Source organism: Macrobrachium nipponense, chromosome 1 (genome assembly GCF_015104395.2).
Source record: "Macrobrachium nipponense isolate FS-2020 chromosome 1, ASM1510439v2, whole genome shotgun sequence".
Classification (NCBI taxonomy): Eukaryota; Metazoa; Arthropoda; class Malacostraca; order Decapoda; family Palaemonidae; genus Macrobrachium; species Macrobrachium nipponense.
Window position 1 is genome coordinate 180,940,278 of NC_087200.1, and position 26,287 is coordinate 180,966,564.

The following is a 26,287-nucleotide window of genomic DNA, read 5'->3' on the forward strand; positions in this document are numbered from 1 at the left end:
TTTTTATTTGAGAAACCAAACCTCTGATAGCACTTAACCAATGAACAATGGGTCTGACCCATATTTTTTATTCTCCTACCGTGCTTGTCTTTCTCCTCGGAATTTCCTTTAACTCTCATCCTCCCCCACCCATTCCCCTGTACCAGACCCACATCTGGTGACTCAAATCTCCAGTCTTGTATAACGATGCTTTAAGATTTGGTGATGATGATAATATAACCGCTTCATAATCTTCCTCGGCCTAGAGATGGAATTCCAGAGGCTTTGCGGGATGCTGGTCGAACGGCAATTTGATCTCTAGTGATGCAGCCACTGCGCTTGTTTGGTTGTGCGAAGAAAAAAAAAACTGTCTCGTTACTGATGCAATACGAGTGCTTTTCTCTGTTTTATGATCATTGCTGATGTTGCTGGTACAATAGTTTCATTTATAATAATAATATAATAATAATATGATGATGAATAATAATAATAATAATAATAATAAAAATAATAATAATAACAAACTAGATGCCGAAGTTGCTCCAGGATTCATGCGGAAGAGTGTGCTCCTAGAAACAACACACACATAGTGAGAAAAGTGATGGACTCCTAAGGGGCAGGATGCAACCCGGAAACCCCCACACTATAAAAACCACCCAGTCGAATAGGATGACTGTGATAGACTCCCACCCCCAATAATAATATAATAATAATAATAATAATAATAATAATAATAATAATAATAATAATAATAATGCTGTTAAAAATAATGGCAGAATTAAGCGAGTTGATTTTATATATTGTTTTTTCTATTTTCCTTACAATTCGCTTCTCAGGCCAATATTTTTATGGGGGAATTCTCAAAAAATTATAACTGCTGAAGGTAATCTTTTATTTTTATTAGAACAGGATCTCAGGTCCAAAATAATGATAATAATAATAATTTCCAATATTATCACCTCGGTTCCAACGAATGCAATAGCAATTTTATGATGACAACAATATTAAAGTATTCGTATCCAAACTGAAATTTTTTTAAGTGCTAAAAACAGCATTCATAGTGAATTTATTGATAAAAAAGAAATTTCATGCTTTAACCAATAATTCACCCAGAATAAGTAATATAGTTGAATTAAAGAATTGACGATGATAAACTGTTTAATGAATGCAGTGCATCGAATTTAACAGGCATATAAGACGTTTAAGCTGATATTTCACTTGCATTTTAGTTTGACCACACTTCCATGAACTGACCTTACCCACAAGGAATATTGTTCCTCCTCGTTGCCAGGCATTGTTGAAAAGTGCCAGTTTCTTTCCAGAGAAGAATCATATTCTAAAGGCACCGACACAGGTAGCAAATACTTGTCCACTGCTTGCTACTCCTGTAAATAAATTCCCAAGTTCAGATGTGAAAATGGTGGGTAGAGGTGATTTCATGACGAATTATGTCTGTTACCAACATAATTATTTGCAGATTTTAAAAAAAACAAGCCATAGTACAAAAAATGAGCCGATTTTTTTTCTGATTATCTTATTTTTATTAATGTTGTTGTTGTTGTTGTGGTTGTTAGTTTTTGTAGATACACTCTTTTCAGCTGTTTTCATAAACTATAGAAGCTGATGAGGGCTTAATATATGCCTTACATCTTTAATTCCTATCATTTTTTTTTTCCCGCCCCCAGAGAGAGAAAGAAAAGTAAAATCTGTTATAAAACGAATGCCACTGAGACAACAGTTGTTGTTGTTATTATTATTATTATTATATTATTATTATTAGTAGGAAAAACTCTCTATCCGAGAGTATAAATAAAGTTCCTAAAGTGGGTCCACAATAATACAGGTAAAAGTCCGGTATATTTTGAAGACTTTACGAAAGCTTTCGAACCCTTCCCTGTTCACCTTCAGTCCAAATGAACAATAAGTTACGACGAAGATACAGCGTTAAAATTGAAAAAACAAGAGACGTGAAGATAGTTGACAACGGTCGTTAGCTCGTTTAGGCCAGGATGCACCAAAGGGATTGATATGGGAGATGGTATCCTAGTTGTTTGTTACTACCCTCTTTCTTCACCTGGCCCATTAACGACCTACGACTGTTGTCAACGATCTTCAACGTCCTCTTGTTTTTTAAATTTACCTCGTGAACGTGCCGTAACTTTTGTTTTCATTTGGGACTGAAGATGAACCCAGGGAAGGTTCGAAAGCTTTCTGTAAAGTCTTCAAAATTAAACCGGACCTTTACACTTTGTAGTATTGTGGACCCTTAGAACATTATATTATTATTATTATTATTATTAGTATTTTATTTATTATTATTATTATTATTATTATTATGATTATTCATTATTATTATTATTATTATTATTCCTAATTTATTATCCATTTATTTATTTGACAAATAATTTAAAGAAAGTCCTAATTTTTTTTAAGATTTTCGTCTTAAAGGGAAAAAAATATTCTTCGTAAGTGATGTCTCCTTTCTAAAGGCCTACAAACTTTACATTAAGGAATAGATTAACCTTCACAAAACTATAATAACTTGAAATGACTTCAAGGTACACTGCTTTCATTAATCAAGACACACGCTACACTCCTTAGATGTAGATTTTCCTTTCTGGATTTTTTGTGTTTGTTAAGAAGACTGCCCTGTGTACAATGCGATTGCTGCGCATTTTGCCAGACAATGTATTCTGAATAGAGGCTTCTTGACTATAAATTGGTCCAGCTGTATTTTTCAATCTCTCATCCACCTTTTCCTTCACAAAGACATCCAACACCAGAAGTAAAAAGATACTTCAAAGCCTGGTTTACGAACCTTTTTACCAGGAAGCAGAGTACTTTTACTGATCCAATGGAACTTCATAGCTATAATTTTGAAGTAGTGCCTTTTAACAGAAGTAAAAGTACTTTAAAAAGCAAAGATTATAGTTTGAAGTTCTTGTACCAGGATACCTTCTAACTTCTGTTAAAAGGTACTTTCATTGAGGCCATCTTTGAAGTAGCCCTTTTTAACCAAGTAAAGGTAACTTGAACTATGATCGCTGCAGTTCTCTTCGAAGGTTCCTAACACAACTTAAAAAAAAGAATAAATAATAAACAGGCGTTTAATCATGTCTCTCTAACGACACCTACACTTGCCTCCATCCCATTTCGCATGACAGGAGGCTCCGCCGGTAAGCCCGCAAGAAGTAACCTAAGGCTCTAGTACAACCACGTGTTATTTTGATGGTTTCTGTCAAAAACTGCTTGAATCTTCGCCAGTCCGTGTGGCCTGGCTGTCTCTTTCTTTTTCCTCTTTCCCTCTTCTCCTATGCCGTCGTTTTAATGCCAGACTATAAATAATTTTAATACCTTGTTTAAAATGGGCTTTACAGAACTGATTCCTCATGCTTTTAAATTGATCTGATTCTTGTTGAGGTAAACCTGACTCTCTCTCTCTCTCTCTTTGGTAAGAGTGTTCCCTGGTTAAATTACCCTTACAAGTACGCCGTTTGATATGCATTTTATATGTTCTTTCTTATAACAAGGGATGATGCTTTGCGTGTGGTGATGGCTTGTCATTTGCGTGTGGTCGTTCTATTCACAACAATGACTCCGGACGCTTTTGTTAAATGAATTTGTTCTTACATGGTTAATTGACTACATCTCTTTCTGCTGCTTGGACAGCTTCATAATATCTCTCTTTTATTTTTAATGTTTTTCTTCTTTGTTCACTTCGCCATCAGAACTGCATTGATTGCTAATTCTTATGGAGAAGATTTTTCAAGCAAAACGTTTTATCATATTTTGAAGTTCAAGGCAGCTTATGAAAACTGTAATGGGAATTTTTTTCGGAATGAAAATTGTGCATTTTTTTAGCTACTTACAGTTTACGAATGGTGGAATTACTTTAGGCAAAGCTTAAATGAGGTGAATTTCAAAATAATTGCATGCTTGGCAGACTAATAGACAAAAACAAAAAAACAAAAAAAAATCTTGATACAAAGTAACCACGAAACTTGTATAGAATTTGCAAGCAAAGAGACAAAACACTGTATTGGATATATATTTCCACATGAAATTTTGCGAAACTTTTCAGAACACAGAAGGATCCTGTCATTATCTCTTTCACATCTCTTCCCTTAACCTTTTGGCAGTCCGTTTGGTTATTGCTCGCCCTAATACATGTTTCAATTCCTTCCGTATTTGTGTGATTTTTTTTCTGCGAATGTGTGTTTTGATGTGTTTCACGATCATGTTGGACAGTGAGACCTCTTGATAGTAGGAGCGTGATCAAACATACACAGTATCCAGCATGATCCTCCGTTTTGTGTTTTACGAATAAGAAAATAAAACACGAGTTGTGTGTGTATTGAGAAACGTTCTTGTCCCTGGATTTCAGTATGTCTCATTTCCCAATTTAGATGACCCTAAGGCATGTTGGAAATATATTACGGATGACCTATCTTGTATTAATAATTTCGAAGTAACAAGAAGTTACGATGATAATCCAATCATGCTAATTTTTTTATATATATTTACTCATCAACTTCTGTAAATAATCTACCGTCACAAATTCTTTTTAATGATGCTACTGCATGTGTAATCCCATTTCCAGCTAGTTATTGAGAATATTAAAGAATTGTCAAAATACCTCTATAAAGGTTAGTAATTTGAAAATAAATCATATGACGACTCATAATGTTCTTTGATTCCCAAATGACCATTGCCAATTTCCCTAAAGCTACCTTGGAACCCCCTTGGGTGAAGCTTACTTGACACATTCCAAAAAGGGAATATTAACTGAATACTGGAGACAACCTCCTTACTGTGAATTATTATAGTCGGGTTTCCACAACATTGGGGACTTCGTTTCATTAAAATATTTCGCTTGCTGTTTAAAACATCATTATAAATCAAACCCGGTGATTGTTTTCTTCCATTTCGCATGTCATTTGAAACCCGACAATAACCTCGTGAGAAGTAAATAAAAATTTTTTTCATTCATTGCAAATGATACTATGAAATGTAAGTTAAGTACCGTTTACTCTACATATTTGAAGTTCTGCTTCCCTTATCAGCGCTAAATGATAGTAATACCCTTTTGTATAGTATTAAATAGCTCATTGCCAATCCTCCTCCTATCTCCCAACACAGATACGAAGACGACGATCACTATTCCTGGACGGACCCACCATGAGTTCATCTACGAGTTCTTCCCCCTGCAGTCCAGAATGCAGCTCCTGAGGCCGCCCATCACCTTCACGAGTTTCGAGGACTGCCCTTCGTAGATGCCTGTTCTTCCGATCGGTCTCTACTTCCCTAGACGAACACCCAAGCTGTCTGTACACCGATTCCGACAGGTACGAATCCTTATTCTAAAAGTTTTTTGTAGTGTGTGTTGCAGTTGCACTAATAGCTGCTATAGTACATTTCACTCAACCGTGCACCTATCCTTGGCCAGTCCTTTACTACCTCCTGATTGGCTGTTAAAAGCCAATCAAAGGCTAGAAACTCTCAGTCTTCTCAAGAGTTCATATAGGCAGGATGTGTGTTCACTTCTCCTGAGGGCTACGTCTTTCAAACGTATCCATCAGGAGAGTGGAAATACATCCTGCCTAAGTGAACTCTCGATGAGAGACGAAGAGTTTCCAGCAGCCTTTGTGGTTGCTTATCAACAGCCAATCAGGAGCGTCGTAAGGGACTGGCTTAGACTCAGATGCACGTTGATGTGAATCTATACTATAGCTCCTGCAAATTACAATTTTCTTGTATGGCCGGTACTATTGTAACATGAAATGCTATGTTCATAGTTTCACAATTTAGGGAAATTACCAAGTGTTTTAGCTAGATAAATTCTGTATTTGACGATGAATATATAGACTTTTAAACGACCGCTTAAATTTTTAACTTTATTTAGTCCCCGGTATGTAAAAGTAACAATTTCTTTGGGGTTTAGTAACGGATGCTTTGATTTGCACTAATCAACGGAATAGACAGTTTTGGGCGTCTGTTGATGCATTACCCCTGCGAAATACTTTTTTGTGTTAAGTTTTTTTTCTTCTCTTCTTTTCAGGCGCAGCCACAATCAGAAATTGGGATGCCAAGCATTTCAGTCGTCCTTGGATTTTCCATTACAATCTCAGCTCTACTACGCTCTGATAAGATGCAGTACGACAGCGTTTTCTCTGAAGAGATTCGTTTGCAGGTATGCAATTATAGAAGTTATACTAAGATGTTCCTCTCAGTTAACTACTGGTTGACTATGCATTCAATGGGATGCCTGGTTTCCACGTCTCAGTATTTGTTGACTTTACAAAGTGGAAGGTTTTCCAGTTTTCAGGATATATAATATTGTATATATACAGTGTATGAAGTTTACATAAATTCGTGTTTATACCCTGTGAATATATATATATAAGATATTATATATATATATATATATATATATTATATATATATAAGATATATATATATTAGCCCAACATTTTCAAACAGGAAGGTCCCCTAAAGGTTTTGAATGAAACACCGTGACCTACCTTTGGCTTCAATAACATTAACGAAATGAATGCATGCACTTGAAACAGTTATACATTAAAAAAAAGAGATGACCTGAGCTTACTTACATAATTACGTCATGAAAAAGCAGCATTGTCCATCATACTGTTGTAGTATTTATTAGTAGAAATGCTGGATAACCTTAATGCTGCTGGCTGGAAGGTTGCAGGCTGATGAGTTTTAAGAAATGTTACAAATAGATCCCAGCCATTTTACTTTTAAGTTTTGACAGTTGTTCCACAGTTTGGCTTACTGTTTTATTGTACTTATCAAGCAAGCTGACTGTATGAAGTCCATGTAACCTAAAAACTATTGAAATACACCAGGTTAGACATCTTGCATTTGCAGAATCTCCCTACGTACAGAAACGGAATTCCGATCGACCCTCCCCGTAGCAAATATATGTAATGTCGGTCATTACAATTAATATATTTTTGACATAGTACTCATCCTTAGTCTCGACTCAACGTTAGATGAAATGTCAGCTGAATTGAAGTAAACTAGTTTTATGCTTAATGTTTGAGTAAGTGAGTCATAGTGTAACATAAGTCCACCAGAAATTTTATTTTATAGCTGTGTCAAATGTCCTTGCTTACCATCTAGTGGTATTTTTCTCTGTGCAGTCTGTTTTGTAACCTCGTGCCGTTCAGAGTTCACGACTCCTTGTTCAGGAGCCCTGCTCTTGTACATCTTCGCAAACGCCGGTCACGCCCCGCGAGTACCGCACCGGGGAACCATGAATTCAAAGATTCTGCAAATTCAAGATCGTGTCGAGGACCTCCAGACCGTCATGGTCCTCTGCCTGACTGCGCTCTGGGAATGGGTGCCAGCCAGGCGACGCGGCCTCTTCGGACTCGAACCCCTCTCGCACGCAAGACGCACTGATTTTCGCGGGCGCGACCCTGAGATTCAGTTCCACATGACCAGACCCCTGACCGATTTCATGCCAGCTGCACGAGAACGCTCCGAGAGAGGCGACTCAGGCAATACGTGCCAGCCACAGAGTGACTGACGAATCGTGACGTTCCTCTCAGTTTCCCCGAAGAGGGCCATAACGTTTGGACTCTACACCAAAGGTCGGAGCCCCTGACTCGACAGGGCCCGGCGAGAGCATACTTCTGACACACTGTTGCCAGTACTTGATGCAATTCGTCCAACGGAATTAGGGGCGAGAACGCCCTTCTTTATTTTTTTTTTAATTCCTCTGAGCAAAAAAAAAAAAGTGACACGAAACACTTAAGCAGAGTTTTGGCTTTGAGAAAGGTGATCGTTCGAGTGCGCGTGAGATCACAAAAGAAGGTTGTCAAGTCCCAGGTTTTTACTTGTCATAGAATAGGGTAAACTTGAAGGTCACACGGCCCAATGAAACAGAGAGAATATTACATGTCCCTCTAATTCCTTCGCATTCAATGTAAGCAACATTTTGGTGTGATAACTCTAAGTTAGGGAAATTGCTCTTTGTTTCGTCCCTAAGTCCTCATCTGTACCATTTTATGAGGATAGAAATGTTTGGTGAACATTTATTTAACAGTCTTTTGTCTTCTCTCTTCTTACCCCTTTCTGAATCTTCTACCACCTTCTTATTCAGAATATTGTCATACAAGACCTAAAAACAAAACTGAAACACACAGATCTTATCATTATATATTTTATTCTATTATTGTATTCCATTGCATATAAAGCTTATGCTTTGTTTACCACTTGCTTAGTACTGAACATGGGGGGGGAGACTGAACTGATAATAAGTTTGAAGGTGGATGGAGGAGTCTGTTTCTCGCCTTCGGTATGTTCCCGAGAAGCTGAACCTTCAGTATTTGATGCTTAAGCTTTGGATCAGGCACTGAAAAACTGGAGACTCCGATCACTCTCATCAATCATATGAAGTGTTTAATAAAGCCGATAGTGCGAGGAGATGTACAATCTGACAGTTGTCCCCAAAATGTCCCATGGAAACTTCTTGCATGGGTCTTGAAGCGCTAAAGGACGAGACTTGCTTGTTGAGGTATGTGGAATGAGGTTTCTTAACTAGGTCATTCTGTAAATACAATTCCCCCTCAGTATCCTCATAAGAAGTTTTTTGTCCCTACCTCGTCGATTTCATCCGTACTCTTTGGTAAGTTCTTAAAACAACAACGCCACACGCTTAGTTACATACAACGAAGATTGATAGCAAAAAACCTTGAAACTTATTTACTAGCATAACTCAGCACCCTCCTACGTAGCGCCTTTTGCCGACCAAAAGGCTCCACGTTTTCAGTGCCTGGTGGCAGTGGAATAATAATAATAATAGTGACCCATGTTGCTTTTATATTAGAACTGATAGTGTACTATTGTTTACTGACAGGTTTAACTTTATTTTTCTTTTGTCTAACCCCCGCTTAAGTGAACCCTCTTCAAGTTATTTAAGAGGTCTTACCAGCATCTTCCATTCCATTTAAGCTAACTTCATGTAGGTTTAAGTGACAGAGCGAGAATGCTGATGATTACAGCCAGTGCTTTGCTTCAGAGGGATGTCCTTGTTTTTCGGATGTTCTAGAGGAGGCACTGGAACTACTACGACAATATGTAGGGTAGCATTGTCCTTTCAGGCATTAGAGCTTCGTGTCTGTTAACCCCTTCAGGCAAAAACATTTTTGTCTTCCAGATCTACCGAGGGTGTTTTTGTAGGGGTGAAAGACTCACTTCACCATCGTTTGGATTCGTGAGTTTTACAATCCTACGTCAAGGACAAGCAGCGCGTTCATCACTAAAAAGACGCTTATTTTTTTATGAGGAACTTTTACGGCCTTAACTGTAGCAGATATATTTCTAGAGTAGGCTTTGTACTGACATGTATGGTATATTCTCTTGAAGAACGTAGGACTGATCTTGACAATTTCAGATAGATAGATTTGTCCTTTGGCTAGCATGCTATTTCAAGTGGTACGCATGCGCGAGGCCAATTGATTTTTTAGTGTACGAAGTTTCTTTAAATAGCAAACATAACTGTTTAAACTAAGCTAATTGTGCTGAACCGAATCGTGAGGAGTATTAATTGGAGGAAAGAAGAACTAACTTGATAGCAACATTTCTTATTAAAATGAAACAAGAGAGAACGTCAGCTAAGTCTTATAGACAGTTTTGTTCATAATTGATACACATATATATATTGTCCTTTAAATTTTGCCCTCTCTGGATACCCCCACAAAATTAGCAGATAAGAATAGCTCAGTAACTTTTCACTTTAACTAATATTTTTTCACAATATTTACAAATCTATTACAGTTGCCACCAGAAAGTAATACAAAGAACTCAAACCTTTTTTTTTCTGTTTTATTCACACGACACTTTTGCTTGCGCTATAATCTTAGATTCCTTTATGCTGACCTACTCATTTATGTCTGATCATTAACAATGCATGATATGAACAAATTTGTGACACTTTCTTGAGTTTAGGTTCCAGCTGATTGGATATTAAAATTGTCAACCCATCATAGGACCAACTTTGTAGACTATTATTTACTCGTGAAGAGATAATCAATAGGAATCAGTTTGGGTTCAGATCCACTAACCACAATATATTTTTGGTGTTTGCGCAAAGTGTTCTTGGCTTTTTTGCAGTGATGTTTTATTATTTATGTGTAAAAGTGAGGAACTTTATGAAGAAAGAGTAATACTTAAATCTTAATAAAATAGTAAAGAATCAAGCTGAAATGTAAGAACATGACGCTGAAAAAAGCAAAGAGGAAAAATAGAAATATATGTAATTCTTTACAGACGGCACCTGGAGCCGAAACTATTTGTTGAAAAGAATAAATGAATACATAGAAACACAAAACGTTACACTATAAATTTTTGGAAATAATGACATAAGAATTATTTGATAATCATGTAATAATCCCCTCCAGTTCGAGCAACGGTGCAGTAACACGATACACTAGAATGTTTTCAAAGCGTAAGCTAAGCTTTTAGGTATTTTAAGCTCTTAGCGGTTGAGTGATGTGGTGTGTTTGTGTGTGCTGCAAGTGTTTTTTCTAATTTAATATGTATTCTTCAGGAACAGAATAAAACAGATTGCTCAGCATCTTCAGTAAACAAAAGAATAACACGCAGTTTATATGGAATAGTTTTTTTTTTTTTAATATTTTTCTTTATAAACATATTTTTTCACATAATTTCTTATGGAAGCTTTGGTAGCGGGTAGCCTACTGGACTGCTATACGTAGTGCCAGACTACTCCTACTACTACCACTCTAGTATTACTACTTTTTGTTGTTACAACTGTCACTGAATTAACAATTCTCGCTTGATCCTGGTCCCTTCTCTTGACTTATTTTTACCGAATATGCTTTCCTTCGTACAAATTAATATATGAAATGTAATATATATTAATGAGATTGTTATTTTACTTATTTTCTCTCTCGCCCTGTATTATTCGTCCATTCCAATTTGTTAATTTCTATTAACATTTTTTGTTGGTTTGATAATAAATTGTGCCAGCTCCCCTTTCATAAATGCTCTTTCTTTTTTTAGTCCACTGGTTTGGGGTATACTTCCTCGAAGCCGCAACCATAGCTACTTATTTCCATGCATTGAACCAGCGACGAAACGTAATTTAACAGTTTGCGTTTATATAAATTTATTTCCCTTACCATCACAATAGTGTTTTATCGTTGTACATTGTCTTTGGTGAGTGGCACAAGTACCTTAAATTGGTAGAGAGAGGGAAAAGACGGGTGCCTTACAATGCCGGCATTTTTTGGTGCAAAAATGAGGTCATAATTATGTTAAATTATTCCATTCACGTTGCAACATTTGAGAAAGTATAACATTTTCGCAGCAAATGTTGGTACCCCTGCCATTGGTTGCACGGCCAAGGTTTGCTTACCATTAGATATCCTAATTCAATGCTTTGGCACAACTGCGTTTTTCAAAGTAAGTGCTATTCCGCCCTATCTTCGCCCAAGAATTCAAATTGGTTCTCTCGCAACGTCAAATCCAAGAGAGAGGGATTATAGTGGGGAGGAGGGGCCGGTTTGTTCTGTTTATCTTAAAAGAAGGAAAATCTAGACCAAAATTAGGATATCCAGGGACAGAGATTTTTTAGCTGAATGCATATAACAAAGTATTGTTAAAATGAATAGGAATATCATTCTTTACGAGATGCAAACAGAAAGCACAAGTTACCAGATAGCTCCTTTTATTTGTCTAGGCATTCTGAAATAATATTAAATATTTTTCCTCCTTCCTTGGATGTGTAACTAAACTAAATACTTTGTTTTCATTTATCAACGATTATCATCATGCTGATATTCAATATATAGAGAAATAAAGATGCTCTTGATAACTATACATATTTTTTTTAAATAGAAAATTACCAAGCTTTATTTTCACCGTATAATGACTCTCTGCAAATAGATCTGCTATGCGTCTACTTGGATTCATATTTGTGCTTCCACATGCATAGGCCTTAGGTTCAACTGATCTTGATTTTGATGCAGTATAATCCCAACTTGATTCACCCAGACGTGAGGGATCTACGGAGGTGATCGTGTTCCTTCTGTACATTCGTTGATCTCTCCAACCATTATATACAATCGTCCGATAATCGACACTTTAAACAGCTGCTTCCCTATACAGGAGAAGAGGCCAGTCCAATCCGCTACTAATTCCTGGCCACTGTCAGCATATCCAAAAGCAATTTGGGAAACGCGATCTATTATCTTCACTCTGTTATTGTCTTACATTTCTGGGTGCGTATGAGAACTGACCCGGCTAGACGATTTTCTCTTGAACTCTGGAGTGACCTGTTATTTGTGATTTGCTTTCAAAGTGGTCTATAAACAAACAGATTCCTGACAGTGACACTACAACCGACGAATTGCAGTGTGAGAGAGGTCACGATGGTGAACGCAGTCCAAAATAGAAGTAAGTAGGCCTATTGGCGTTTTTTTTTTTTATTTCTTTTTCTTTCTTTCATCGGTATTTGATCCGTTTTGTTGAGTGTTGAGTCATGCAAGGTAGCTAATTAGTAAAGAGATCACTTCGTTGGGGTGTGTTTAATTTTGAGCATAGAAGAATACACTTGCCATAGTATAGAATATGTGTATGTATGAGTAAACAGCTTGATGTGCTATATTTTTTTTTATTATCCTTAAGGCCGAGAAAAGTGTGATTCAACAACTTCCGTTGTAACGTTTTGAATGGCAATTTTAGCGAGGGTCCCTCGGCATAGCGAATTGTTGATTGTTTCCAATTTGAAATTAATATATTATATATATTATATATATTATATATATATATACATTATATGTATATATATAATATATATTATATATAATATATATATATATATATATATACATGTATATGTATCATATATCTCTATATATATATATATATACTGTATGTTATATATAAATATTTGGTATATATATTATCTATATATGATATATATATTATATGTATATATATATAATACAGCTGGTTTTCTGTTTGAAAACACACCGGTAGAATTTGACGAGGGAGTCCTTAGTTAACATAATGCGATGTGATATACATTACAATTTTCATATTAGATTTGTATTTGGAAATCGGCGAGTGGGCGATTCAATTGATCCGATTTTTATATCATAGCTAAAATCTTCCAGTTACCGTGCCATCCAGAAAATTATACGTTCGATGCTCTGATTTTTTTATTTCCCCCCTTACATCAACAACAGTGCATTCTGTGAAGTACAATAGTTATTTGGAAATCGTAGTACCGATTTGTGTATCTTTTCGATCAGTTGAGAGGGCCTTTGCCAGTTCGGGCTAGTTGCTGACTACTTTTTCTCTGTAGGGGCTAAATGCCGCCAGTACACCCTCAACGTGCACTTGTAGGCATTACCTAAGTTCTTTCAGCGTCCCTTCGCCTCTAGCTCAACCCTCTTTCGTTCCGTTTACTTAACTACGTTTCATATTTTCTTTCGTTCCATCTACTGCCCACCCTCTCTAACAATAGATCCATGGTGCAAGAGCTTTGAGAGTTTTCGACCTTTCAACCATTTTTTTTTTTTTTTTTTACTGTCAATTGTCTTTTTCGCGCTGAATGACCTCATAGGTCTACGTGCTTGGCCTTTGTCTATATTCTGCATTCAATTCAGTTTGATTCAGAAGTGGATTCTGCGCACATCGTTGACTTATAATCTTTCTTGATTTTGTCATTCCTATTAAGGACATAGTGGAAATGGCAGGTAACACGGTTTTTGACTTTTTGCTCCTTGTCAAGCATCGGAGTACTGAAAGTTGGCAGATGTATAGCGTTTACACCACACAAATTTTTTCAGCATTATCAATCACCTAACCCCGATAGTTTTGATTTTATAGAGTAAAAATGAACTGCCACGCCATGCCAATGATTACGAGCCAAGAGGCGAAAAACATTTCATTATGTAGCAAGGTAAACAATTACCTTATGACTAATTGTTGCCCCTCCATCCTCCATACAGAAATGCCATCGGCCTGAAACCCAGACTTTATGAATGGCGGAAACGATAACATAGATGTGGTGAGGTATCAGGCTAGCGTAGTAATACTCTGTACAGTAGTGCCGCACAGTATGCTTAATATAACATGATTAAAAACGTTTACCAACTGCGGGATCCTTGAAGGATCATTTGCACTTCTTACAACTACTCGAGAAATTAGTTTTTATAGCCAGAAGTTAAATTTTCTAATCCAACAATGTCCTGGTAGCCTTCAGTGTATCCTGAAATTATAACGATGCGCAAGTGGGTGGAGCCTCATGAAGTCACCATTCTGACGATAATTTTGTGAGGTTTAAAGACAATAATACGTACCGGCTATTTTGTTCAGTAAATAGGTAAGATAGCCATAATAAAAATTGCTTGACATTGAATATACATTATCAAATCACTTGTCTACTATGTTTTTGGTAATTACCCACTATTCCTTACATCTTCATCTGATATGTGACCTATAGTAACTGTAATTTCTTTGGAAACTTATTTTGAGTTAGACTAATTACTAAGTGTTTTTGTATTATTAACATATTTTGTTGGTTTGGTTCTTTGAGACATATCAGTGGGAGGTCCAGAGTTAATAAGTTGTACTGCTTTGCTTGTATTCAAATTTGTATGTCTTTGTGCCAGAGGTTTAGCCTTCTTTACGTATAGCCAATCCAATCCATCGAGAAGAGGGGAAAAATAATGTCATAAATTACGTAACGGTGCGTTTCGAAACCTTCTCTGAGTAAGTTGGCCCGTCTTCAAAAAGGTCCCAATTTTACATTATAGTACAAAATTTATTCACTACGTAGTTCAGATACGCTCCAAAATTTATTTGTTGATATAAATCTGTATTCTGAGTAAGCGTTTATTTATGAAATGTATAGATAAAAAGTTTTGCGGAAAAACGTGTTACAGAGGCCGCTGGAATCTCATAGTAATGAAGAAGCTGTGAATTATCAGTCGGATTACATCCACAGTGATTGCTTTAAATGTCCCTCGAGCAATGGTGCACTTCTCTTAGCTACCAAACCTAATCTTGCAAATGCACGCTATAACGTTTGTCGATAGTCCTTCCCATCTTCATTGTTGTGACTGTTACATTCTTAATCTGAACAGCCCGCTTAGCCTTGACCAGAATCACTTATTCTGGAGTTTCCGCCCATGGAAAAAAAACCCTCTCTTAAGACTAATCTTAACTAATGGTCTGACAATTTAGTTACTGGCAGAATCGTTTTTGATCGTCTCCTTGATTCCCGCCATTATCCTCATTATAACACTTATATATTTATTGACTACTTGCTGGATTCTTGTATTCGAGTAACTCTAAGACACGAATAAGTGGGTGCGTGCCAAGCTACAAGTTGTTTTCGATGGTGAATGATCAAAGAAAACGTTATGTTAAGATAGACCCTAAATTGACTTATCACTTGCTCTTGGAGTGTGTCACGGAAGTTTCTTACCTAGATTTTACTTAAGGATGAAAATGTTCCACGGATTACTCCAAATTTTAGTGAAACATGATTGATGACACGAGGAACAGAGTAAAATAACATATATTGTCGAAAATGTATGTTAATAAATGATATATTTTCTGCGGCCATCTACTTTATAACATTTACCTTCGGCGTGTTAATACCTAATAGCACCTCGGAGTAGGTGGCGCCTGGATAACAAGCCATAGCACCAAAGGAAGTCCTCCTTTCATGACGCCAGTGACTTGTCGTCGCCGATCGTAAATTTCCTAGGTTAGAGCAGTCACTGAGTCCCGAGGGTTGTTGCGGTGGATCACACTAGAAATAAAAAAAAAAAGTGGCAAACCCTCCCCACTTAACCTAAATCGATCCAGCTGCCACCCACCCTCGTCACACTTTCTTGTTTACACAACAAAATACCCGCAACAATTGACCAATACTTATAAAAAAACACACCTCACACACCACAAAATTAATCACATACTTACCAACCTCCCAATACTCCGGGCTTTTGCTGTGCTGTCTGCCGTCGAGGTCGTAGATATACCAACCACAACCCACAACCTAAACAACACACAACAAAAAAGGACCAAAACAACAGGACACAACCACAACCCAACAACAATACCCAAAGACCACAACCCCACACTCAACAACAAACAGGACACAACCACAAGCCCAACACACAGCAAACCCCAGGAACACAACCACACCTCACACATACAACAAAAACTCAACAACACAACAAAAACCAATGCACAACCAATACCAACCAAAAAACAACACACAAAACCACACCACACACCCCACACACACACTGCAACACCAACAAAACCCTCAACACCCACATATTTCAAGAGGACTCACATACACACCCAACAAAAACCTCACAGCACAACAACTTCCTAAGCAACCAATATCAATTCAAACAAAACACAAAGCTCACCAGTTTCCAAGGCCTTTATTGACTCCTCCAACACTACTACTAAATATCACCCTCTCACTAAAAGACTCCTGAAAACCAGCCAAAAAACACAGAACTCTGCTCTCTACCAGCAACCAAACCCAGCAAACTCACGCAACAGCCTATACAGTCCGTTAATATCCAACCACCATTACTCTTCGCTCTCTCTCTCTCCTCTCTCTCCTCTCTCTCTCTCACCACGCACACACACAGACGTTGTCAATGGAACTCCATAACTCCCTCCATAGGGTTCCATGGTAATTAGTGGTTTTTGTCTACTTATATTGGTTTATTGTTTCCCCTTTTTGAGGCTTCCAACACCCATTTTCCTTGCGTATTTGTTATCGATTATTCTTTAGTCTTGAGGCACGGACTCGGCTAGTCATATCGTAAGCAGCTTACGCGTTGTAACCGAGAGTTTTAGAGCTTCTGGTAAATGCGGAAGTTTCAAATTTGAAGAGCCATTTGAAAGGCAACGTAGTAACGACTTACTGTTGCAATGAAGTATTTTCAATAACGATCAGTTTTGAGGCACACAATCTTAGCTTAGTCTACTGTCAATATGAGAAGTTTTTATTTCCCGACAAAGTAAGGTATTTAGAAACTGAAGAGCATCAGCGTAAATTTGTACGATGTGACTGTTGCTTCATGTGCGTTAGTTGACTTTCCGCTTAAGAAACATGGGTCAAGGTTGAAGACCTTTATATAACAACACATACCATTCAGGTTCCCCCCCACCCCCACACCCCCCGGCGCGCGCATATATAAATAATGTGTGTATATATTAATATATATATATAGAATTATATCTGTATATATATATATAATATATATATTAGATATATTATATAATATACCTCAACAGAGAAGAGTCGAGAGGAGAAAATCGTAATCTACGTGAAATATATTCTACCTCATCACTCTTCAAGTAAGTTGTGAACTGAGGAGATAGAGAGAGAGAGAGAGAAGAGAGAGGAGAGAGAGAGAGAGAGAGAGAGGAGGGAGCCCTTAGTTCATTTCAAGCACCAAACATGGAAGAATCCCGAGCCGTCGAAAGTTGTCGATGCCGTCACTAACTCTAGCGTATGCATCTCTCGTTGTCCATTTTCTCACCGTCAGTGAAGGAGGAAGGCACCGCTGACAGCAGTGCTTTTGTTTGGTACGTTGGTTGATTTCGTGATTCTCCCTTTAACACTTGACTGCTGCTAGAGCGGTGCGCATTTTGTATCCATTTCAATTCATAAAACTGATTTACTACTTTGACTAGACCCATTGAATTGGCGTGTTATCTTGAGCCTTTCAGTGATCGAAAAAATTCAGTCTAAAAAGTAACAAAATTTACAGTCATAAATCTGTAGGTATTTCGCAAATCGAAACTTTTTAAACTTCGTTGTTTTCCCTGTTCGTTTCCTCGCTTTTTTTTTTTTTTTTTTTTTTTTAACTAACTGGTTGAAGACTAGAGATGAAAACTTTTCATACGACGATATAACTCAAAGAACTTTTGGTGCGAGTACAATCACACTGCGCAGATGTATTCACTTGTGTTTTGCTAATTGCAAGGCTATCCTTTTATTTAAATACATCGCATACTTTCCACAAGGTCATTTAAAACGTTGTTAGATGTCTGACATTATTGGTCTCTCTATAGCCACCGTTCCTTACTATGTACCGTGTATAATGCTCAGCCCAAGTAGAATACTTTGCATGAGATGGTAATATTATGATTATCGACGCAGATTATACAGTTCAGGTCATAAAAGGATAATAATAATAATATATTATAATAATATCATAATATAATAATAATACATACTAATAATATCTACTACTAATAATAATAATAATTAAGTTTTATATTCTTGCAAACCTGCACACAGCTAGCGCCATTGGATCTACAAATCCTCTTTTTGCGTCGATATTTAAGAGTGACCTGAGCCGTTATAATTAGGCAATTGCGGTAAAAGTTGAAAGTATGGGTTTTTCTGCAAGACGCGATATAGAAAAAGAACCTATGTCTTTTGTGTCCTCAGTCGAATAGATCGCTTGGACTGTTGTTATTTGTGTATAGATAGATTGACCAGTGTAATGGTTTTAATTTGTATTTAGTACTATGTAGACTCTCCCTCATACATATACATGTTAAAGAGAATTATTAAATTTAGGTAGCATTTGATAATGAAAGTATCTGATTTTAGTTATGTGCATACTCGTGATTGTAAGTTTCTAATATCAAGATATTTTTTTTTAGACTTTTTTTAGATGAATGAAATCTTGAATATTTGTTTTCAAACTATATATAATAATTTCTATGACTGTTTGACAGAGGGTAATCTGGTGTTGCCCAAGCATTTGCGTTCACATTAGTCATACAATCGACCCTGTATATCGTTTTCTGCACTTATATTCACTGAATCCTGTTTGGTTGAATATCGATGATATGATAGAAATATTGGAAGAGGAGAATATTGTTTCGTAAGCAATGTGAAATTTTGAAATACATTTTAAAAGTGTTTTATAAGCTGCGCATTCACATTTCACCTCCGTGACATTCCTCGACGTCCTTTGTAATCGATTCCATATTAGGTATGGACATTACATTCAAGTACTCGCTTTTTTTAACCCCGCAGCGATAGAAAGCCACGAGAAATATTGCTCAATATATGACTTCTTTTGCGTTGCCATATTATGTTGAGCATCTCTGTGAAGTTATCGTCTTATCTTGAAAATTCTGTAACTTATTAAGACATTTAATAAGTTGTTTTGTGGTGCTTACGTGTTGATTTTTGCTGTTCCCTAGGTTTTCCTCTGTTCGACCTTGTTGATGATTAAGCTTCGAGTATCACCGCCAGCGGTCATGTTCCACAGTGATGATGACAGCATTGAATGTTCGAGCACGAGACTAAAAGCCTTCTCTCTCTCTCTCTCTCTCTCTCTCTCTCTCTCTCCTATCTCTCTCCTCTCTCTCTCTCTCATCTCTCTGGATACCCATCCTGGTCGTGAGCCCTGTAAGCTTGCATTAACGTTTTCTCAAATGCTTTAACGGGCTCACGAAACGGATTGGTATTTGAGAGAGAGAGAGAATTGAAAATAATAGAATATAAATGAAGGGTTTGAATTAATCAAAACCTTTAGTTATTATTTCTGTTATGTTATTTCCATTTCTCTCCTCTGTCTCTCTTCTCTCTCCTCTCTCTCTCCTTCTCTCTCTCTCTCCGATAGCCATCCGTGTTCCAGGAGAGCCCTGTAAAAGCTTGCATTACGTTGCTCAAAATCAAACCCTTGATTTATTATTTCTAATTATTTCAATAACGTAATGGCCTTCTAAATTTTCATTTTAATCGTAGATGCAATTATTCCTTTGCGTCAGTTTTCATTGCTACTCACACGGATCCGGGTTGGAGCTGCTACCGATTGGCGAGGACTCCTTTTTTGAAGAATGCGGGATGATGCAGAGTCTCCGGTGATATTATTTTTTTTTTTTTTTTTTTGTAATGGGGATGGTGGGGAGTGGGTAGGGGTTGAGAGGTTTGGATTTCGGAGCAAGGGATAGAATGGAGTAATGTATTAGAAAATGCTTCGTTGGGGCTTCCTTCTCTGTTTTTTTTTTCTTTTTTCTTTTTTTATGACCTAGTGTTTTTTGTGCGCAATTCTGTGTCAGTGTTTTATAATTTTTATGCCGTTAATGTTTGTTCGTTTTTTGTCGCTCTCTTACTCATGACTCGGAATAAATTTCTATTGCTTCATTATTATGTCATTTCATAACCATGCCCAGTAATCATCTGTCTCACCTAGTTTTTCGATGACTTGTTTTATTTTCGGCTATTTCCTTTAAAAAAATTTTTTTTTAATTGAAATATGGCAAACATTTTTTTCATGTCCTTTGTTCATGTTTTTCTCGTGCGCCATGGCCAGCCGGCACCCCCACCTTGGGTACTCAAAGAACTGAATGCCCGTTTCCCCCCCCCCCCCCCCCCCACCCTGTAATCAGTCCTTTTTCCCCTCTTGGCCTTAACAAAAAAGATAAAGAGAGAGAGAGAGATAGAGAGAGGAAAAAACAGGTCAGACTGGTACCGATAGGTTTGAAGGTGACCCCTTATGGAGAGTTTTTAATATATATTTTTTTTATTCGTTTCTTTTTCCCTCGTACGAGTCGTTGTCTTCAGGTAGGCAAAGAGAGGACGCTGTTTTTTCTCCTTATCTTGATGTTTGTTTTTTATTACTCATTTTTGTTTACGTATAAGTGTAAATGGAAAATAATTTGTTGAAAAATGGCTTGTATTTTTATTTCATATTTTTATATTGATTTATTTTTTATAGGAAACAACAATACTTTTGTCTTAAATTTTGTTATCTTTAAATGACCTGAGCAAGGATACGTCTTGGCAGTAAGATATATATAGTATTATATTATTTTATCTATATATATTATATATATATATATATATATATATTATATTGTATATATTATGTATTAATTGCCAGGTCCACTTTTATCGTGATATGCATAAGGTCATCAACAGCGATTGGTCCCCTTACCATTTACGCGCCATGAAAGAAGATAAAACTGGTCATAATATTGTATTTAATCAGTAATTTTCATAAAATTGTCCTATTCAGTCCTTTGAGCACCATCTTTTTCATGGTAGTTTACCGTCTTGAAAGATGCTTGGTGTCTCTAAGATGACTAAGGGAACATCGTTTTGAACGCGAAATAATAATAAAAAGCAAACTATTAATCTACCTGTTTTAATCACCTGTGGAACATCTCAGCGCATCAACCCATTTTGCACCTGTCCGTTTTTATCAGCTACACTCGAAAATACAATTCCCAGTCCTTTCGGTGGTCTGGTATAATGCTGACGAACCACGTGCCATGAAACTTTAACCGTTGGTGGCCTTCTTTATCTGCCAGAGAAATAGGATAACAACTACTGATGCTAGAGGGTTGTCATGTTTTGGTACGTTCGATGATTGTAGGGTGGATGGATCAACATACCAGTTTGCAGCCCTATGGCCTCAGTAGTTTTTAAGATCGAGCAGGAATGAAAAAAGTGCGGACGGACAGAAAACTAAAATTTTGTAGATTCAACTCGTAATAAAATTAGCGAAACAACAGAAACCAGATACGAGGCGTCGCGTCGGGAGGAATGTCTATGGCTTCGCCGAGTCGCGCAGCTTGGTGGCTCGACAAGTCTTCATGCATAAGCTTCTTTAGTTGATATCAAAAGGTACGAATGTGTTTACGAAAGTGTTTACGTGTCGTGAACCTCCTTTTCAATGTCTTTTAGGTGTGCGAAGACAATACAGTTAATGGTGAGGTGGTCTCGTCTGAAATTCGACAGATGTACGTAAGTATGGGCTGGAATAGGCTTATTCACTTCTCCATGGTCAGGTGGATAACGTTACATCGTTCTGATAATCCGGATGCCAGTTCGAATCTTGCTCGCCCGTCAGAATTGCTCAGTTTGACGATTTGTTGAATATAAATCCATGACTAATTTTAATTTTTTAATTTTAAAGATGCGAAACTATATTTAAACAAAAGTGACTGGTTTGCAAGACTATTAAGTATAGTCAGCATCATTAGGCAAATGGAGCTTTGTTAGAGTAACGATTGAGGGATATACAGAGATAGAATCATAGAACACCATAACTAGAATGTATGGGTAACATCAGGAAACATTCGCGTTTTAGTGTACAGAAGAGATGTGTTCATATACTAATAAAACAATATTTAGTGAATTAACAATATTATTCTTCAACTGGAGAATTTCTAACAAGGTCATCCTCAGTACGATCCTCTTAAATGCCAGGTGAGTGTTTCACGGAATCTAACTGAGAATTAGTTCCAATTTTTTTTTTTTTTTGAAAATCTAAGCGTAATTAATTTTCATGTAAGCATTGGAGGAAGAACTGGATTTCTCTGTTACAAGCATAATACGCTAGCAAATTCTCTCTCTCCTCTCTCTCTCTCTCTTCTCCCATCTCTCTCTCTCTCTCTCTCTCTCTCAGAAGAAACTGAAGTGTTTCCTATATAGGTTATAGACATCGATGTTTTCACCGCATAATTCGTGTATGGCCACATTCTCTGTTTTATGGCGTGTAGATAGTTTTTCTGTACTAACTGTGCTTTTACTTCTATAGTTTATGGCATCGTTTCCCTAGAATTCTTCATTTTGGCCACGTTATTTTACTTGTTTGATCTGAGCAGTGTTCATGTAAATATTCTTAGAAACATTTCTTGTGATATTGGTGTTCATTTTTTTTTTTTTTAACCAAGGGACAATGATTCAGAAAAGTTGTTTATTTTAGGATTCTTTAACTTTATTTTTTAAGTAAAAATCAGTGCTTGAAACTCATATAAACTCATAATAAGCAGTTCTTGCAACAAGTACGTTCGAATTACTAGAGAATAACCAAGAGAGGGTAGTTAGCCCTGTGTCTCTTTTACTTTGTTTTTTTGTTTTTTAGCTAAATTGACGAAGACCTAGGTCTTACCTTCGGTAATTTTAGCATATACTCTACCGGCCGCCCCCCGCCCCCACGCCCCCCCGCCCCCCCATCTCTCTCTCTCTCCTCTCTCTCTCTCTCTCTCTCTCTCTCTGGGTATTATTTCACTCTGTAAAGCAGTGAATTCAGGGAATTTGAAAACACAAGCAAATACAGTGCTCAGTGACGCAGACCATCAGGAATCTTCGATATTCATTCAGGTTTGTGGTTGTACGGATCGCACTGAGCACTCGAATAGTGCAACGTCCTGCAAATGGCTGCGGAAACCAGGAAATAAAACTTTACCAGAAGTGGAACATCAGTTTTGTCCTTTCATTTACATGTTGTGATGTTTCCCTTCTCTTTATTCGGATGTCCATCTTTTCGCAGTTTGAAGGCCTTATTTTTTTTTTTTTTTACTTGTTAATTGTGAGTATTGTGCGTGTTTGGCAATAATAATGATAATTTAATTAATATAGTAATGGAAAAAGAAATTCAAACATCCTCTTGAGAAAGGGCCTGAAAGTAATCGAGTGTTGAGTAAATAATATGTAAATAATTACAAGTTACAAGTTATACTCAGTAATTTTGTGGGTTTCTTTTTCCATCTTCAGAAGAAAACTGAAAGAAGTCTATGTTTTGGTTCAATAATAACAATAATAATAATAATAATAATAATAATAATAATAATAATAATAATAATAATAATATAAGAAGAGAGTAGACCCTCTCTTAAACAAGTCCTCATGAACAGTATTGGTGCATGATTTTAGTTAATCTTACATTGACTCTTCTCAGCCTCCCTTATTATTTTTATTTTCTCTTCCACGTCAATATTGGACAATAATTTGCCAATGTTCGATGAAGAGGTAGAATCATAAGGAAGACTGAGAATACTCGATCAAAAATTATCATGAATTGTGCAGCCACCCTGCTTAACATAATAATAATAATAATAATATAATAATACAATAATAATAATAATAATAATAATAATAATAATAATAATAGAATGCCTGAAAATATATGGGGCAGAGGAAAACACCATCACCTTCCACAAAAATACAATGCGCAACTGGAATACCAATACTTACAAGCTCTGGAATAAGACTAGCAGAGGTTAATATCAGGAGATGGATCTTCCAGGGTGAACTCATTGTCCCCACTACTCTTCGTAGTAGCCATGATTCCCCATGACAAAATTACTACAGAACGATGGATGCCGGGTACCAACTCAAGAAAAGAGGCAACAGAATCAACCATCTGATGTTCATGGACGACATCAAGCTATATGGGAAGAGCATCAAGGAAATAGATACCCTAATCCAGACTGTAAAGATTGTATCTGGGGACATCAGGATGGAGTTTTTGAATAGAAAAATGCGCCTTAGTCAACATAAAAAGGCAAAGTAACGAGAACTGAAGGGATAAGCTATCAGATGGGAGCAACATCAAACACATAGATGAGACTGGATACAAATACCTGGGAATAATGGAAGGAAGGGGATATAAAACACGAAGAAATGAAGGACACGATCAGGAAAGAATATATGCAGAGACTCAAGGCGATAATCAAGTCAAAACTCACGCCAGAAATATGATAAAAGCCATAAAAAAAAAACAAACATGGACAGTGCCAGTAATCAGATACCAGCGCAGGAATAGTGGAATGGACGAAGGTAAGCACTCTGCAGCATAGATCAGAAAACCAGGAAACATATGCAATACACAAAGCACTACACCCAAGAGCAAATACGGACAGACTATACATAACACGAAAGAAAGGAGGGAGAGGACTACTAAGTATAGAGGACTGCGTCAACATCGGGAAGAACAGAGCACTGGGGCAATATCTGAAAACCAGTGAAGACGAGTGGCTAAAGAGTGCATGGGAAGAAGGGACTAATAAAGTAGACGATGACCCAGAAATTATTACAGAGACAGGACAATGACAATGAACAAACAGAAAAGAGGACTGGCACAACAAACCAATGCACGGACAATACATGAGACAGATTAAAAGAACTAGCCGAGCGATGACACATGGCAATGGCTACAGAGAGGGGGAGCTAAAGAAGGAAACTGAAGGAATGATAACAGCGGCACAAGATCAAGGCCCTAAGAACCAGATATGTTCAAAGAACGATAGACGGGGAAATAACATCTCTCCCATATGTAGGAAGTGAATAACGAAAATCATAAACCACATAGCAAGCGAATGCCCGGCACTTGCACAGAACCAGTACAAAAAAGAGGCATGATTCAGTGGCAAAAGCCCTCCACTGGAGCCTGTGCAAGAAAACATCAGCTACCTTGCAGTAATAAGTGGTACGAGCACCAACCTGAGGAGTGATAGAAAACGGTCAGGCAAAGATCCTCTGCGACTCTGGTATCAGAACAGATAGGGTGATACGTGCAAATAGACCAAGACGTGACGTTGATTGACAAAGTCAAGAAGAAGTATCACTCATTGATGTCGCAATACCATGGGACACCAGAGTGAAGAGAAAGAGAGGGAAAAAATGGGCAAGTATCAAGATCTGAAAATAGAAATAAGAAGGATAAGGGCTATGCCAGTGGAAAACTGTACCCATAATCATAGGAGCACGATCCAAGATCCCTGAAAAGGAATCTAGAAAAAACTAGAGGCTGAAGTAGCTCCAGGACTCATGCAGAAGAGTTTGATCCTAGAAACGGCGCACGTAGTAAGAAAGGTGATGGACCTCCTAAGGAGGCAGGATGCAACCCGGAACCCCACATTATAAATACCACCCAGTCGAATTAGAGGACTGTGATAGAGCAAAAAAAAAAATTATAATAATAATAATGAAAGTGTACTTAGGAAGCAGACCCTCTCTCAAGTATATTTTATTAAAAGTAATGGCTACTTCAGCAGTATTACACTTGTAGAGATTCTTCTCTATTTTCCGAATAGCGGCTGTTTCCGTGCTATTCGGAAAATAGAGAAGAATCTACTAGTGTAATGCTGCTGACGTAGTAAATAATTTTAATAAAATAATAATAATAACAGACTCTGCTCATGGATGAAAAAAAAATTAGAACTAGTAACAGGAACCGACCTTAATTTCCTCACTTTCACATTATATTTTTATTATTCAGTTATTCATTCCACACCTCTCAACGGTGGCTTTGAATACGGTACCTCCAAAACGGTATACGGTATCTCTGGGTACCAGAACCGTCATAAACGGACAACACAGAGCCAGTAAAATCGACCGCATATATTATGTATATAAAAGAACCCGATCCACGAAGCACGTTCTGAGCACCATTATCTTTATGGTTTATGGAAAAACAAACTAAACGCGACCGAAACAGGTATTTTCGACGTT

The 26,287-nt window shown here is 37.1% G+C and overlaps 1 protein-coding gene across 3 annotated transcripts in view; it reads left to right on the forward strand.

Moving 5' to 3' along the window:
• LOC135219885 (very long chain fatty acid elongase 7-like) overlaps positions 1-26,287 on the forward strand; it is a 185,431-nt gene that overhangs the window by 95,062 nt on the left and 64,082 nt on the right. Inside the window, exon 1 of one of the 3 annotated variants that reach the window (XM_064257035.1) lies at positions 21,740-21,758. The exons of the other annotated variants lie outside the window; for them this stretch is intronic. The gene's annotated coding sequence lies outside the window, so the exon portion shown is untranslated. Of the gene's footprint in view, positions 1-21,739; positions 21,759-26,287 lie in introns of those variants that run through there. 3 annotated transcript variants of the gene reach the window in all.